Source organism: Phascolarctos cinereus, unplaced genomic scaffold (genome assembly GCF_003287225.1).
Source record: "Phascolarctos cinereus isolate Bilbo 61053 unplaced genomic scaffold, phaCin_HiC Scaffold_5;HRSCAF=322, whole genome shotgun sequence".
In the NCBI taxonomy this organism is placed as follows: domain Eukaryota; kingdom Metazoa; phylum Chordata; class Mammalia; order Diprotodontia; family Phascolarctidae; genus Phascolarctos; species Phascolarctos cinereus.
Window position 1 is genome coordinate 50,548,666 of NW_027555958.1, and position 9,009 is coordinate 50,557,674.

The following is a 9,009-nucleotide window of genomic DNA, read 5'->3' on the forward strand; positions in this document are numbered from 1 at the left end:
GGCTGCCCATAACATTAATCTTTACCTTAGCAGAGGGGAGAGAAGGTACAAGTGCCATTTGTCTCAGATTGACTCTCTCACCCCTACCCCAGCTGCACATCAGTGACAACCCAATGGTCCAACTACATCTTCCTTTGGTGTTTTCACTTTGGCATTCAGATGTCCTCTCTTTATACATGCCCACCTGGTTGATGAGGTGCTGAGCCGCTAGACTACAGAGACAGTGCCTGGTGAACACTCTGAATTACAGTGTCACATACAACTAATACATGTTCTTGATAATGGACTCAGAATGCATTTAAAATGAAAAAAAAATGGGCCCAGGGTCAATCAAACAAGTTGAATCTCCAAAGGAAGTTGCATCCAGCCTTCATCATTAACAACCAAATGGTACCTTGAATGTGGTTGTAGTGTTGGCTGATTCCCAGCCACCTGAAGTCTCAGGCTCTACATGATCATAAAATGTTGATGATGACAATACTATGAGAACAACAACAACTAATACTACTACTACTAATAATAATGAAAAGAAAAATGAGGAGGAGGAGGAGAAGAGGAAGAGGAAAGGAAGGAAGGAGGAAGGAAGGAAGGAAGGAAGGAAGGAAGGAAGGAAGGAAGGAAGGAAGGAAGGAAGGAAGGAAAGAAAAGAAAGAAACCATAGCTTCTGTTAGAGCAATCTCTACAAGTGTTAGGGCTATTCCTAGAGGGGACAGGTAGAAGCAAATTCTACCATGAATCCTCACTCCTCCCTTTTGTTTTTTAATATGGAAGTGAAATCAGACTAATATCAAGAGTATAAGTATAAAAAGTGGCTTTGGGGGAGAAGAGAAGTCATAAAAGAGCAACATAAAGTTGGTAAGGGTGGGAAGGTGGAGGTAGGCCCAATCCTACTAACTCATGGAGCATACAAATGATCCTCCAGTCTTTTAGCTATCACTAAAATCCATTCCACTGCTAAGATTCTGATTTTGAATACAGAGATACTTCCTTTTCCCTCCTTGGTTCACTAACTCTTTGAGTTTCTGCTCTGCAAGCCTTGAGGCTGGAGTTTTTCCATACCAAGGACAGCTTTGTTGGCTTATCTCCATTAGCTTGTCCCACCTTGTAAGGTTCAGCTATAGCTGGGAAAGGCAGTTGGAGACCTTAGATCTTCAGCCTACCTCCATCCCAGCAGAGAGATTCAGCTGTTTAGTGTGAGGCCTTCAGGAGGAGGGTCTGCATCCTAAAAAGCAGAGTAGGGGTAAAGGGTAGCATTAAATATTAACATTACAAAAAAGAACTGACAAAAGAGAAAGGACAGAGTGAAAATGCTGCATAAATCTGCATGGCTAATGAAGTCAGGAAAGAACTATTCTAAAAGCTGTGGATGACCAGGGAGAGCTGTAATGAGGGGAACAGAAATGAAAAGTCTATTACAAATGCAATAGAACGTTGTGATTGGGGAAGGGTGCATATTATCTGACCAAGTGAAGTTTCTTATTTGAACTGAGGAAGAGGAACACAATAGATTCTTTGGGATTTGAATAACAGATTTTTTTTTATTCTCCTGGATCCCAGTAAAGGGAGAAACTTAGAGAAAGGGCTGTTGTCCTTCCTTAAAGAGGGTCAGTGACATCATGAGGACATCTTGACTTGATCATGGATTGGATTTAAGTGAGACATCAGAGTCCAGTGATAGGTGGCCCAAGATGCAACAGATGACCTTGGCTTTTCTAAGTTAAGGTCTTTCCCAAGCCTCAGTTCCTCTGACGCAAATGCCCATTCAATGACTAAAGATAAGGGTAATAACTAGGTAAGAACTGAGACAAAAGGTGGTTTAATTTACCAACACAAAAATATCAACCTGGGAGGGGAAGATCCTTAAAGTTTCTGGTCACAACAGAAAACAATTGGACTGAAGCTACAGGAACAGTTAGAAGAGTCAAAGTTACACAGTCTTCACATTGGTCTTGTCTTTTCCTTAAGAACAGTGTTGGGGATGGGAGCAAAACCATAACAAGAATGACTGGGAGGCTGACTGAGGCAGGTAAACACAGGGGCCCTGTCCTAAGGCATATCCAATAGCTGAAAAACTTCATGGTGTCGCTGGATAAGTGTTCTACCTGCAAGCATCCCTAGGTGAACTCCCTCCACAGCCTACAGTGAGCTTCCCCTCCCCCACTTGTCTCAAGGGCAAAATTACTAGTTTTTTCCAGTTGAGAGTCCTCAGTCTTTGGCTACTTGGAGGGCTCTGGCTATTAACCCAATGCTAAGTCACTGTTCCACAGAGAGACTAAGCTAGCTGGGGTTTGATGATGAAAATGACCATAATAAAAACAACAAAAATAATGAAATCATAGTTTCCGTTAGCAAAGAGATCTCTACAGGGGTTTGAGGGAACAGGTTAGTGCAACCTTCCCTTTTAAATATATTGTGGTGAAATCAGGTCAACATCAAGAATTTTAACATAAAGGGTGGCCTTGGGGGAGAAAAGCTACATTAAGTTGGAAGGAGAGGAGGGGATAAGCCCAATCCTATCACCTTTGTTATAAAATAATAGCATCTAGAGCTAGAGGGAGCCTTAGAACTCATCTGATCCAACCTCCTCATTTTACAGAAGAGGAAACTGAGAAGGGGGGGTGGGGTTAAATGACATCCCCAAAGTATATTGCTAAAAAAAAAACTGAGCTAAATTCAAACCCAAGCCTTCTGACTTCAAATGAAGGCCTCATCCTACTACACACTGCATTGTGTTTTCTGTAGAGAAGTTTGCTAAACTTCCTAGCTCCATGATTTTGCCACAAAATGGACAAAAATCTGGTCTGAGCAAAAGATTTGAAAGTATACAGAGTATCCATTCTGATGGAATCCTAATAAAGCTGCCCCCAATATTCTAACTTTCTTATGAGCCCCACTGAACAGAAGGCATGTCGTGATTTAACCATACAATCTGACCACACCACAGGCCCCCAGACTCAATACAGCCACTGCTTCTACCTACCTACTGCCCCCAGATCCAATTCACATATTTGAACAGGTGTGTTCTTGTACTCAACCATAATTGCATCATCCATTTAGCTCAAGACAGGACCACCATACCTAACTATCCATCTTGACCAGACAGGACCACAATAACTAGCCAATCAGAAAGCAGCATGACCAAGATGTTTGACCACTGAACCATAGAAGGGACCCCCCTAACAAACCCTTCCTGCCTTTTTAATATTCATAATCTCTGTTATGTAATTAGCAATCATACACTATAAATTTGCCTGTGTTGTCTTACTAAGTTGCTGGTTCCTCCTGGAACCTAGCCTGCTTCTGAGGGGCATCAATCCACAATAAATGCCTATACTTGGATTAGAGGTGGTCTGACTCTGAATTCTTTGAGATGATGCCACCATAACATACCATGAAACCTCAACGATTCCATAAGCTCTTCATTGGCTAGCCAAGACTCTCCAACCCCTTAGAGAATGCACCCCTACCAGCTTCTGTTTAATAGAATCTTAAGTATTAAAGTTGAAAGTGACCTCAAAGGTCATTCAGCCCAACCTCCCACCCAATACATGCTTCTTCTATGCAAAATCAGTAAGAAATGGTCATTCACATTTTTCTTGATTGTAGGCAGTGATAAGTAACTCATTTGATGAGGCAGACCCTTTCATTTTGGGACAGCTCCTAATTATTGGAGAGCTCTTTTTCATACTTTTCCATACTGAAATCTACCTTCCTGTAGCTATTATCTTTGCTTTTACTTTTTTCCTTTGTGGCCTTACAGAATGTCTGCTCCTTCTTACTCTTCCACACCTTCCACCTTTCCCCTCTATCCCAACCCGTGTTCTATTTCTAGGAATGGAGGGGCAGGTCTACTTCCTAATGGTGCACTTCAGTTTGCCAATGACCTTTTTAAAATGCAGCTTCCAGAAATGAACATCGTGGCTCCAGATATGATGAGTCAGTCAACAAACATTTATTAAGCATTTATTTTGTGCCAGGGAACTAGAGATATAAAGAAATACATTCACATTCTAAAGAGAGAGAAAACATGCCAATACATACATACATACATACATACATACATACATATATTCATACATGCACACACTCACACACACATGCATATATATATATATATATATATATATAAGATATAGACAGAGTAAATATAAAATAATCTCTGAAGGAAGAGTATTGGGAACAGTCTGCCAAAGAAAGTAGTCTTTAAACTGAGTCTTGAAAGAAGCCAGGGAAGCCAGGAGGCAGAGGTGAGGGGAAAAAGAAGTCTAGGGTTGGGCATAGAGTCAGAAGATGGAGTATTGTCACTGAGGAATGGCAAAAGTGCCAGTGCCAGTGGATTGTAGCATATGTGGAGGGGCTTTAAAACTCAGAGGATTTTATATTTGATCTTATTTTTTTTTAGGCAGTTGGGGTTAAGTGACTTGCCCAGGGTCACACAGTTAATAAGTGTCAAGTGTTTGGTCTGAGACCAGATTTGAACTCCGGTCCTCTTGACTTCAGGGCCAGTGCTCTATCCACTGTGCCACCAACTGCCCCTACATTTGATCTTGAAGGTAATACGGAGCCACTAGAGTTCATGGGGCTGGGTTGGTGGTGGTGCTGAGGGGCGAAGGAGTGACATGGCCAAACATGTGATTTAGGAAAATCACCTTGGCAGCTGAGTGCAAGATAAATTGGAATGGGGAGAGACTTAAAACAGAGTCCAATCAGATGACTATTGAAATAGTCCAGGAGAAAGTAGTTGGAGATGTAAGACTGAAGGTCAGGAGTAAGGGTAGGGCTGGATATATAACCCTGGGAAAATCTTTATAGAGATCATAACTGAGCTCATAGGAGCTAATAAGATCACCAAGTAGAATTGTATATAGAGAGAAGAGGGCCCAGGACAGAATCTTGGTGGACACCCACTGTTAGTGGGCATATATGACTTGAATAAAAGACCAGCAAAGAAGAGAGAACAAGGAATGATCAGACAAGTAGCAGAAGAACCAGGCAAGAGTAGTGTCAGGAAAACCTAGAGAGGAAAAAAGCATGCAAAAAATGGATGATCAAAAACATCAGAAATCACAGAGAAGAAAAGGGGAATGAGAATTGAGAAAAGGTCATTTGATTTGACAATTAAGAGAGCCTTGTTACCTTTAGAAAGGGCAGTTTCAGTTGAATGATGAAACCAGAAACCAGATCACAGAAGCTTTAAAGTGAGAAGAGAGGGAGTGGAGGAACAGTGCAGACAGCTTTCTTGAAGAGCCGAGCCCCATAAAGAAGAAGAGAGCTAGGTCAGGGCCATGCAGAAAAATGTAAAGGTATAATTTCCTTTGTTGCTGTTACTATGCTTCAATTAACTAAGATTATCTTAGCTTTTTGGATAGACATACTGTGGGCTCATTGAATTTTCAGTGAACTAAAATCCCTAGGTCCTTTTTATATGCTCTATTTTTTGAATAAAAACTCAATTTAATAAACCTGTATTTTTTTTTGGAGGGACTGCTATATACAAAGTATTACTTGAATGACTGAGGATACAAGTAAAAAAAAAATACAACCATCCCTGCCCTTAAGGATATTACATTTTATGGAAGGAGAAATGTATATAATTAAATATAATACGAAGTAATCTGAGGAGGGGATAAGAGTTAACTAAGAGTGAGATGGAGAGACTTTCCAGAGAAGAAGCTACCTGAACCAAGCCTTAAAGGAAGATTTGGTTGCTAAGAGAGGAAAAAATGAGGAGGGAGTGACTTCCAGTCATGGTGGAAAATTGGATGGCAATTTCAGAAACAGACCAGTTTGACCAAAACCTAGAGTACGTAAAGGGGCATAACATTAAGTAAAGCTAGAAAGGCAGGATATACAGACCTGAGAGTCGTCAGCAGAGAGGCGATAAGTGAACCCACTGGAGCTCAAAAACTCACTTAAAAGATAGTGTAGAGAAAGAAGAAAAGAGGGCCCAAGACTGAGCCTTGAAGGATGTCTTCACATAATTAGAGGGAGGGAGATGGATGGTGAATCAGCTAGGAGATTGAAAACAACAGCCAGAAAAGTAGGAATTGGATCAGGAGATAATGATGTGATCAGAGCCAAAAGAAGAAGTATTAGTAAGACAGGTTTGCCCTATCTAGAACTTTTTTAGTGATTTCTTCTGTTTTATTTTGTTTTAGCGTAAGTAAAGGACATTATATGTGTGAGACAATTAGGTGCTGAAGTGAATAGAGTGCTGGGCCTCATTTTCCTGAGTTTAAATCTAGCTGTTTGCCTCAGTTTCCTCTTCTGTAAAATGAGCTGAAGAAGGAAAAGGCAAACTGCTCCAGTATTTTTGCTAAGGAAACCCCAAATATGGTCATAAAGAGTCAAGCATGACTGCAAAATGACCGAACAAGAACATTACATTTATACCTTCAGTGTTTAGTCTTATTAGGCTGGTAAATCATTCCAGCCAACAAAGAAGTTTTTAAAAAATTTGAATCCATTATCTAGTGTTGAATCATAAAAACTCAAAAGGAACCTTGGGTGTCATCTGCTAGACCAACTCGTGACAAGACAATAAACCTCTCCATAATATACCCAGAAAGTGTTCATCCTTCCTTCTCATGAATACCTCTCATAAGAAGCTACTGCCTCTAGAGGAAGCCTCTTTCTTTTTCTTTCTTTCTTTCTTTCTTTCTTTCTTTCTTTCTTTCTTTCTTTCTTTCTTTCTTTCTTTCTTTCTTTCTTTCCTTCTTTCTTTCTTTCCTTCCTTCCTTCTGTCCTTCCTTCCTTCTTCCTTCCTTCCTCCTTTCTTCCTTCCTTCCTTCCTTCCTTCCTTCCTTCCTTCCTTCTTCCTTCCTTCCTCCTTTCTTTCCTTCCTTCCTTCCTTCCTTCCTTCCTTCCTTCCTTCCTTCCTTCCTTCCTTCCTTTCTTCCTTCCTTTTTTCTTTCTTCCTTTCTTCCAGTCTTTCTTTCATTTTTTTTTAAAAGAGTGTGTCTTTCTATGTTGCCTAGGCTGAGGGTGTAAAGGCTGCTGACAGGCCTGGTCCCCCTCTGATGAGCAGGGGAGGTTTGACCTGCTATACTTTCTGATTTGGGCCACTGCCCTTTTTTTTTTTGAACAAGTTATGGCCTGGTTTATTAAAGAATACTTTTGTACAGTTTACTTTTCACTGGTCTGTTCTGGCATGCTTCTAATGATGTCAGAATCACCTGGATCAATGATAGCCAGTGTACACACTCTGTAGTACTTCCCACATGCTGTATGCAATTCAATGTTATTGCCACTGTAGTGATGTATGACAGTTTTGGCCAACATAGCGTAATATTCAATCTCTGATTTCCTCAAGGCTGGGCAGTTGTTGGCTAAGATGACCAATTTGGCTTTGCCTTGTCTGATCATTTTCAGGGTCTGTTTGTAGCCTAGCACGTATTTTCCGCTTTTCATGACCAACTGGAGCCTCGAGTGGATGGACTCCAGCGACTTTTTCGTCTTCTTTGCGGCCTCCATCTTCCTGCCTGCTGTGTGGGAGGACCCTCAGCCAGAGACCTGCTGCCAAGATGGCCGGGAAGTGAGAAAGCGCCACTGCCCTTTCTTAGGAAGCCCGGTGGCCTCCCACTCCCTGGGAGCTTACTATACGAAGGAGAATTTAGCGTGGCCACCCCTGTTGGCTACTGTATCTGCTCAGGACTCCCAAACTCAAGAGATCCACCAGTCTTAGCCTTCTGCTAGCTGGAATTACTGTGCTACCAGGTTCCACCTTCCGCTTCACTTTTAACTAACTCTAATCCCCAGTACATTTTCCCTTACATCCATCCTAATTCAGTCTCTTCGCAACAATCAGGCATTACTCCAAATTCTGCCTCCTGGGACCAAGCAAAACAAATCTAATGCCCTTCTGCACAACAGCCCCTCAGCTCTCACATCCCTCATGAATCTTCTCCTTTTCTGTCTTGAAATCCCCACTTTCTTCAACTGAACATCCTATAGAAAGAACCAGAAGCCCTTCACCCTCTGTCACTATCCTCTTGACATTCTCCAACTCAACAGTGTCATTCCTAAAATGACATTCAGGCACTTCAAACCAAACATAATATTCTAGATGTGGTCTGACAAGGGCAGAGGACAGAAGAAGCAGCACCTCCTGGAATCCTTACAGGACACACTGCCTCTCTTGATTCAGCCTAGGATCACAATATTTTTTTGGCTACCATATCACACTGTGGACTCACACTGAACTTGTCATCCACCAGAATCGCCAGACTCTTTGCAGACAGACCTCTGTCTAGCCATGTTTCCCCTATCTTGTGCGTGTGAAGTCAATTTTTCAAAAGTCCAAGTTTAGGACTTCTCATTTACCCCTGTTAAATTTTATCCATTAGACTTGGTTCAATGTGCAAGTTGTCAAAATCTTTTTTTCAAAATGCTTATTCTGCTATCCAAGGTGCTAGCCCATTCTCCTCTTTCTACGACCTTCAAATTTGATAAGGATGCCATCTATTCCTTTATCTGAGTTATTGACATTTAAGTCATTGTATTAGCATGCCATTCATATATTTGATGTGTGTCATCTATGCCTTTATGATAATCAGTTTAGGAAACATAGACAAAGCTTCGCACTAAATTGTGAAGGGCTTTAAATGGCAAACAGAAGAGCTTGTATTTTACCCTAGAGATAGAAAGCCACTGAGGCTTTCTGGCTATGATATCCCACTATATTAATATACCATGTTTATTCATTCTCCAATCAATGGGCACTCACTTTGTTTCTCATTTTGGGGTAGTGAGGTTTTATTCTAAGGTAGACAAAGAAAGCAGAATGGTCTAATCTAGGATAAAAATAAAACAAACAAACCAAAAAACAAAAAACAACAGCCAAACTTGAATACTTCAGTCTTGCTGTAGGTCAGATAACCTAAAGATAAAGAAATGAGTTGATAGAATTCTTCTGAGTTGGGACCTGTACTCACAGTTGTTCAGTCATTTCAATTGTGTCCAACTCTTTGTAATCCCATTTGAGATTTTCTTGGCAAAGATATGTGAGTG

General features: G+C 41.0%; 1 pseudogene; it reads right to left on the reverse strand.

Moving 5' to 3' along the window:
- Window positions 1–7,067: 7,067 nt before the first annotated feature.
- LOC110216865 (large ribosomal subunit protein eL30 pseudogene) lies at window positions 7,068–7,541 on the reverse strand (annotated as a pseudogene).
- Window positions 7,542–9,009: the final 1,468 nt, after the last annotated feature.